Raw genomic sequence first — 9133 nt, 5'->3', positions numbered from 1 at the left:
CCTTCCCTCAATATGTTGGCAAAAATACTTGTTCAAAACCGGTGGTAGGCAGAAAACATTTTCCGAGTTTGTCCTAAATGCTTTCTCCGAAAATTATTTCGAGCAGTTAGTCCACGAACCCACGCGAATTGTAAATGGTTGCGAAAACACACTTGACCTCTTAGGCACAAGCAATCCAGAGCTAATAGAAAGCATCATGACTGATACAGGGATTAGTGATCACAAGGTCGTTATAGCTAGGCTCAATACCGTTTCTTCCAAATCCACCAGAAACAAACGCAAAATAATTTTATTTAAAAAAGCGTATAAAGTGTCACTAGAAGCCTTCCTAAGAGACAAGCTCCATTCCTTCCGAACTGACTATGCAAATGTAGACGAGATGTGGCTCAAATTCAAAGATATAGCAGCAACAGCAATTGAGAGATTCATAATTCATAAAATGGTAAGAGATGGAACTGATCCCCCATGGTAAACAAAACAGGTCACAACGCTGTTGCAGAGGCAACGGAAAAAGCGTGCGCAGTTCAGGAGAACGCGAAATCCCGAAGATTGGCTAAAATTTACAGACGCGCGAAATTTGGCACGGACTTCAATGCGAGATTCCTTTAATAGGTTCCACAACGAAACATTGTCTCGAAATTTGGCAGAAAATCCGAAGAAATTCTGGTCGTATGTAAAGTACACAAGCAGCAAGACGCAGTCAATACCTTCTTTGCGCAGTGCCGATGGTACTGTTACCGACGACTGTGTCGCTAAAGCGGAGTTATTGAACGCAGTTTTCCGAAATTACTTCACCAGGGAAGACGAATGGAATGTTCCAGAATTTGATACACGAACAGCTGCTAGCATGAGTTTCTTAGAAGTAGACACATTAGGGGTTGCGAAGCAACTCAAATCGCTTGATACGGGCAAGTCTTCAGGTCCAGATTGTATACCGATTGGTTCAAATGGCTCGGAGCACTATGGGACTTAACTTCTGTGGTCATCAGTCGCCTACAACTTAGAACTACTTAAACCTAACTAACCCAAGGACATCACACACATCCATGCCCGAGGTATACCGATTAGGTTCCTTTCAGATTACGCTGATACAATAGCTCCATACTTAGCAATCATATACAACCGCTCGCTCACCGATAGATCTGTACCTGCAGATTGGAAAATTGCGCAGCTCGCAACAGTGTTTAACAAGGGTAGTAGGAGTAATCCATCGAACAACAGACCTATATCAATGATGTCGGTTTGCAGTAGGGTTTTGGAGCATATACTGTATTCAAACATTATGAATCACCTCGAAGGGAACGATCTATTGATACGTAATCAGCATGGTTTCAGAAAACATCGTTCTTGTGCAACGCAGCTAGCTCTTTATTCGCACGAAGTAATGGCCGCTATCGTCAGGGGATCTCAAGTTGATTCCGTATGTCTAGATTTCCGGAAAGCTTTTGACACCGTTCCTCACAAGCGACTTCTATTCAAGCTGCGGGCCTGTGGGTATCGTCTCAGTTGTGTGACTGGATGCTGTAATTTATCGTCTAGTAAGGTCATCCGAAGACCAGTATCAGTTGCAAAGCGATTTAGAAAAGATTGCTGTATGGTGTGGCAGGTGGCAGTTGACGGTAAATAACGAAAAGTGTGAGGTGATCCACATGAGTTCCAAAAGAAATCCGTTGGAATTAGATTACTCGATAAATAGTACAATTCTCAGGGCCGTCAATTCAACTAAGTATCTGGGTGTTAAAATCACGAACAACGTCAGTTGGAAAGACCACATAGATAATATTGTGGGGAAGGCGAACCAAAGGTAGCGTTTCATTGGCAGGACACTTGGAAGATGCAACAAGTCCACTAAAGAGACAGCTTACACTACACTCGTTCGTCCTCTGTTAGAATATTGCTGCGCGGTGTGGGATCCTTACCAGGTGGGATTGACGGAGGACATCTAAAGGGTGCAAAAAAGAGCAGTTCGTTTTGTATTATCTACATCTACATCTACATCCATACTCCGCAAGCCACCTAACGGAGTGTGGCGGAGGGTATCGTGAGTACCTCTATCGGTTCTCCCTTCTATTCCATTCTCGTATTGTTCGTGGAAAGAAGGATTGTCGGTATGCCTCTGTGTGGGCTCTAATCTCTCTGATTTTATCCTCATGGTCTCTTCGCGAGATATACGTAGGAGGGAGCGATATACTGCTTGACTCTTCGGTGAAGGTATGTTCTCGAAACTTTGACAAAAGCCCGTACCGAGCTACTGAGCGTCTCTCCTGCAGAGTCTTCCACTGGAGTTTATCTATCATCTCCGTAACGCTTTCGCGATTACTAAATGATCCTGTAACGAAGCGCGCTGCTCTCCGTTGGATCTTCTCTATATCTTCTATCAACCCTATCTGGTACGGATCCCACACTGCTGAGCAGTATTCAAGCAGTGGGCGAACAAGCGTACTGTAACCTACTTCCTTTGTTTTCGGATTGCATTTCCTTAGGATTCTTCCAATGAATCTCAGTCTGGCATCTGCTTTACCGACGATCAACATTATATGATCATTCCATTTTAAATCACTCCTAATGCGTACTCCCAGATAATTTATGGTATTAACTGCTTCCAGTTGCTGACCTGCTATTTTGTAGCTAAATGATAAAGGATCTATCTTTCTGTGTATTCGCAGCACATTACACTTGTCTACATTGAGATTCAATTGCCATTCCCTGCACCATGCGTCAATTCGCTGCAGATCTTCCTGCATTTCAGTACAATTTTCCATTTTTACAACCTCTCGATACACCACAGCATCATCCGCAAAAAGCCTCAGTGAACTTCCGATGTCATCCACAAGGTCATTTATGTATATTGTGAATAGCAACGGTCCTATGACACTCAATTATCACGTAATAGGCGAGAGAGTGTGGCAGATATGATACGTGAGTTGGGATGGAAGTCATTAAAGCAAAGACGTTTTTCGTCGCGGCGAGATCTAATTACGAAATTTCAGTCCCCAACATTCTCTTCCGAATGCGAAAATATTTTGTTGAGCCCAACCTACATAGGTAGGAATAATCATCAAAATAAAATAAGAGAAATCAGAGCTCGAACAGAAAGGTTTTGATGTTCGTTTTTCCCGCGCGCTATTCGGGAGTGAAATGGTAGGGAGATTGCATGATTGTGGTTCGATGAACCCTCTGCCAAGCACTTAAATGTGAATTGCAGAGTAATGATGTTGATGTAGACAGCACAAATGCGTACAGGCCGACCTCATCTGTTGACTGACAGAGACTGCCGACAGTTGAACAGGGTAGTAATGTGTAATAGCCAGACATGTATACAGCTCATCACACAGGAATTTCAAACTGCATCAAGATCCACTGCAAGTACTATGAAAGTTGGGTGGGAAGCGAGAAAACTTGTATTTCATGGTCGAGCGGCTGCTCATAAGCTACACATCACGGCGGTAAATACAAAACGACGGCATGCTTGGTGTAAGGAGTGTAAACATAGGACGATTGAACAGTGGGAAAACGTTGCATGGGGTGATGAATCACGGTGCACAATGTGGCTATCCGATGGCAGGGTGTGGGTATGGGAAATGCCAGGTAAGCATAATCTGCCAGCGTGTGTAGTGACAACCGTATAATTCGGAGGCGGTGATGTTGCGATATGGTCGTCTTTTTCATGGAAGGGACTTGCACCCCTTGTTGTTTTGCGTGGCACTATCACAGCACAGGCGATTGCTTCTTTCAACGCGATCAAGCACCTGTTCATAATGCACGGCCTGTGGCGGAGTTGTTACACGACAATAACATTACTGTAATGGACTAGCCTGCACAGAGTCCTGATCTGAAACCTATAGAACACCTCTGGGATGCTTTGGAACGCTGACTTCGTGCCAGACTTCACCAACCGACATCAGTACCTCTGCTCTGTGTAGCACTCCGTAAAGAAAGGGCTGCCGTTCCCCAAGAAACCTTCCAGCACCTGGTTGAACGTATGCCAGCGACAGTGGAAGCTGTCATCAAGGCTACGGTTGGGCCAACACCATGCTGAATTCCAGCATTACCAATGGAGGGCGCTCCGAACTCGTAAGTCATATTCTGCCAAGTGTCCGGATACTTTTGATCACATAGTGTATCAATGGTAATATTTCAGAACTGTTACACTACTACTGTAGAGTCTATAGGAACCCAAAGCACGTAAACAATCTGTCGTGGTGTCCAGTAAGGATTATTTTTTGAAGCAGGTGAAATATTCTTGTATGGGAAACTGCCTCAAAGTTCTCGTACCCTTATAAGTAATGAGCTGGGTGAAATACTTTTCTTAGATTCGTTCTGTATTCTAATAGCTCCCTGAGCATCGGGTCACTCAAGAGATTCGTACGACATAGCGTTTTATATAGATTGGCTTCTGGAGGTCTTTATTCTAATTCACCTTTGTCGCTATTTTACTCGTAATAATTATTAAGATCAACGTCTGTCTCTCCTCCAAAAATGGTTCAAATGGCTCTGAGCACTATGGGACTTAACATCTATGGTCATCAGTCCCCTAGAACTTAGAACTACTTAAACCTAACTAACCTAAGGACAGCACACAACACCCAGCCATCACGAGGCAGAGAAAATCCCTGACCCCGCCGGGAATCGAACCCGGGAACCCGGGCGTGGGAAGCGAGAACGCTACCGCACGACCACGAGATGCGGGCTCCTCCAAAAATAGCGCGTAAATTATGAAATACATTTATTGGTATCCCCTTGTGTAGAATTTCACCTTTGTTGCTCTTCCGATAAAATGCATCGTAAATTGTGAGACACAAGATAATAAACGTTACACTACTACTGTCCTGAAAATTTTCATTGAGATTGTACATGCACAATGCTTCGCGCGGCGGAAATAGGAACATAGTGGGATCTGACAATAAAAGACCCACTGTAGTATTAGTCCCGAATGCAGTCCATCCCGCTATCTGTCAAATGCTAACTTCGTTTGAATCCGACAGTCAGTGGCTAATACCTTAAAAAGAATAGTTTCGTTTAGTAGATATGTTATTGCAAGACGTGAGAAACCATCACACTTTCAGTGCTAGGGGTCGAACAAATTACACCTTGTGCTGTGCTCCCTCGCTGTTTGCCACCAGTGCTCGCACCTTACCCTGATTTCATGAAAGGAACTTCCTCTGGATGGTAGATATGGCAAGGCTCGATCAGCTGTCTACATTTCCAATCTGATCATCTCTAAAGTCTCCAATCGAGTAAGGAGTCGTCAACGCTCGTACTTGCAGGGGTTCGTTGATTAATATAGAGATGAAAGAGGATTGTGGAGTAGTTGGTCACAACTAAAAGAAGTCTAACAAAATATACCTCGTGCACTGTTTGGACGTGTTATCCGAAGCATAATATAAGCTCTTTGCATGTAGTTAAGTATCCGTCGTCGACGCGTCTCAGCAGGTGGCATCTGCGCTCTGACGTGCTGACTTAACGCAGCCAGCATTCTCAATCGCTTGCGATGGACGGCCATTGAAGGGCACTAGCTGGCAGCCGTGTGGGACATGGACACTCTTACCTGTTGCCGGAATTGAATATTATCTCCACCTCACCAATGGTGCTATTTCATCATTATAGACGCGCGGAAAGCTCGCTGCTAAAATATGGCGGATAGCGATCCTCGGACTGAAACCACTATTTACGGCTAAAGAATTCACAGGCAAGGGTGAATCACTACGTCGTCGTTACTGGCTGCCTGTTACACTTGACGGGCGTGCTCAATAGTATATGTTGTGTATACACATTTTGAGCTTTCCGCTGTGCCATTATAATTCTAAGGCAAAAAAAAAGACACAAGAAGAAATTATCCGAATGGGTTAGAAATCGGTAGATGTGATGTACATGTACAGGCAAACGATCACAGTTCCTGAGAAACTGGTGATTTATTCGAGATAAATAACTTCACAAACTGGGCAAGTCAATAACGCATTGGTCCACTTCTGGACCTTTTACAAGTGTTTAGGCTTGATACTGATAACAGGGCTATTCAGTGTCCTTCTGAGAGATATTGTGCCACTTTCTGTTCAATTGGAGCTTTAGATCCTCAAAATAACGGTCTGGGCTGAGGGCTCATCAAGTAATGCATCAAACGTTTGCAATTGGGGTGAGGTCTAGCCATCTTACTGGCCAAGCTAGGGTTTGACAAACACGAACACAAGCAGTAGACCCTCTCGCTGTGTGTGAGCTGGTATTATCTTGCTGAACCGTAAGCTTGGGATTATTTGCCACGTGGGTAACACAACAGGCCGTTGATTATCGTCAAAGAAACGCTCTGTTGTATGGGTGCCACGGATGACAACGAAAGTGGTCCTTCTATGGAGAGAAATAGCTCCTCAGAGAATCATTTCTGGTCGTCGAGCTGTACGACGTGCTACAATCAGGTAGGAGATCCACTGCTGCCCGAGGTATATCCCGACACGTCTTGTCCAGTCATCGTGGCTTAGTTGGAAGCGGGACTCATCACTGACGACAGTTTCCTGCAGGCAGTGAGATTCATGGCCGAAGACGTGCCAGAAGATGCTGCGGACATCAGTGGGATACCTCTCTGACTGTGGCCTGCAATACGTTCTGATAACCAGGAGCGATGGTCTAGAAAGCCACTTCTTTTCATAGCAGGAACCCTTTGGTTGTCATCCACGGAACACTTATATCTCTGACACTCAGTTCCTTTTCATGTTTGTCAGACATCAGCAAAATCACCCCGTGAGTTTTATTTATTTATTCGTTCGGCATGTACAAGGCAAATATTACAGTGTCATTACAATCCACCAGGAAATTACAACACTACACAATGCTACCTATAGTTTTGAGCCAATCTATGGCTAGATCAGGCAGGTAATGTAGGTCCTTCAGTTCACCACTATATCCTACCACTTAACACACCGGTAGGTGGTCCATTGTCTGGATTTCACCACATTCACACACGGGACTCTCCGCAAGTCAACACTTATTCATTACATGTTTGCATCTTCCCACGCTTGTTCTAAGGCGATTTAAGGCAACCCAGAGCTTCCGAGGGAGATCAAAACCATTTATCTTCTTGCTGGGGTCATCGATAAGCTTTTGGTTCTTGTGTGTCCCTTTGCGCCATGATTCCCCCCAGGCTAGCTTTGGGTCGAAGTCCTGTAATTCCCTGCCAATCGTCGAAAAGGGGGACCTAGATTTTAGCCTGTTGATGGGTGATAATTCTTGGTGTATAGGGAGTTCTGGATTGTGTGCGATCTTCCTATATATTCTTGAGATCGCCATGGAGCGCATTATATCAGTGGGTTCTATGTTGGCAAGGACTGGGAGCCAGTCACATGGGGTAGCCCTAAGTGTGCCTGAGATAATTCTCATCGTCTCTTTCAATTGGGTGTCTACTTTATTTACATGCGCACTTTTCGCCTAGACTGGTGAACAATATTCAGCCACGCTGTACACGAGGGCTAATGCTGACGTCCGTAGTGTATTAGCTCCACACCCCCATGATGTTCCGGCCAGTTTAGACATAATGGCATTTCGAGATATTAATTTCTGTTTGGTGTCTTCCAGATGGGAGCTAAACGTGAGTCCGTTAGTGTCACTAGACTCAGTGACTGTGATTAGGAGCAAACCCTCATTCTAGGACAAGGCACAATGGTGCTGAGCTGTAATATTGGTTAATTTCTATTTTTTCGTTAAAGGAGCACATGATTTTACATAGATTGCGACATGACAATTTCATGACAGTTGTCAGTGCAACGCATTACCTCCTGTTTAGCAGAAATAACACTGAACACAACAATATCAAATTTAAATGGAAGGGTCTCTACAAGCTTTTTCTTCACTCCGCTGCAGAGTGAAAATCTCATTGTGGAAACATCCCCCAGGCTGTGGCTAAGCCATGTCTCCGCAATATCCTTTCTTTCAGGAGTGCTAGTTCTGCAAGGTTCGCAGGAGAGCTTCTGTGTAGTTTGGAAGGGAGGAGACGAGGTACTGGCAGAAGTAAAGCTGAGAGGATGGAGCGTGCGTCGTGCTTGGGTAGCTCAGTTGGTAGAGCACTTGCCCGCGAAAGGCAAAGGTCCCGAGTTCGAGTCTCGGCCTGGCACACACTTTTAATCTGCCAGGAAGTTTCAAGCTTTTTCTTACTTGTACACAGTGAGGTTGACAAATATTACGACAAATCGTCAGATTCTGGTTGTACGTTCAGTACTATTTGGAATGACATTCAAGTCTCTGGTGGATGGTTAGTTTTTGAGAAAAGATGAGCAAAAGATTACTCAAGGTTGCTAGAGTTCACACTGGACGCAAGTTTCTAAACCAACAAGTTAACGCCTCTGTCAGCAGCATTTACCTTTAGCTGTGGCGTGCTGTTGGCTGCATAGCTGCTCTCGCCTTCTGAAAGTCCTATGAAAAACAAATGAAAATCTTTACTGATTTTATCAGCTGCAAGTGTCCTTTGTTTCTTGTTAGGCAAACAAACATGCACTCATCCCTAGTCTGGAAAATATGGCGATATACACGTCCATGGATGATGCAGTGCGTATACTTCAATGCACTCTGTTCTCGCAAGAACAATTAACGACGTGACTGTTTCGTTTCTCCGCTACCAGAGCACAACGACTCTTCACCTAATTTCTAACTGATTGTCAGCCAAAGTGAACGCAGTGTTCACACAAAATTCCCCTTTTGGCGACGTACAGAGCGTAATGCGCCCTGTTCTACACTTGACACTGCTTAAGAGGAGAGTCACGGAAATTTTCGGTCCTGTGTCTTGCACAAAACTGTCCCACCACCTGTGTCGTTTTGAGCTTCACGTCACAGCTTTTCTTAGACCAATGGGAGCGTTCCTTTCATCTGGCAGAAACTACCTCTACCAATCACAAAGGGCCTACCTTTAAATTGCTTCGAAATATGCCCCTTTTTACTCCTTCTGAATTTATTTGAGCCAATTCGACAATTTGTGCCCGCTCCTGATTCCTAAAAGTTACACATGTACATCACGAGCATACCACAGGCATTTCACATGATCAACTGCATCGCTGGTCTGTTTGTATATAACTCTAAATTCCCCAATGCAGTTTTCTAAAGATTTTTTCCGTCGCAAGCAGCTCTGCACTGATATCTCGCCTGGCACCTTCAT

At 44.5% G+C, this 9133-nt stretch overlaps 1 non-coding gene across 1 annotated transcript; it reads left to right on the top strand.

Moving 5' to 3' along the window:
• Positions 1 to 8024: 8024 nt before the first annotated feature.
• Trnas-cga (transfer RNA serine (anticodon CGA)) lies at positions 8025 to 8099 on the top strand. The gene has a single exon. It is a non-coding gene; the product is annotated as a tRNA-Ser (tRNA).
• Positions 8100 to 9133: the final 1034 nt, after the last annotated feature.

The sequence above is a fragment of the Schistocerca serialis genome, chromosome 6, assembly GCF_023864345.2.
Source record: "Schistocerca serialis cubense isolate TAMUIC-IGC-003099 chromosome 6, iqSchSeri2.2, whole genome shotgun sequence".
Lineage (NCBI taxonomy): Eukaryota > Metazoa > Arthropoda > Insecta > Orthoptera > Acrididae > Schistocerca > Schistocerca serialis.
Note: the sequence above shows the minus strand (reverse complement) of the source record. Positions and strands in the feature narration are given on the sequence as shown.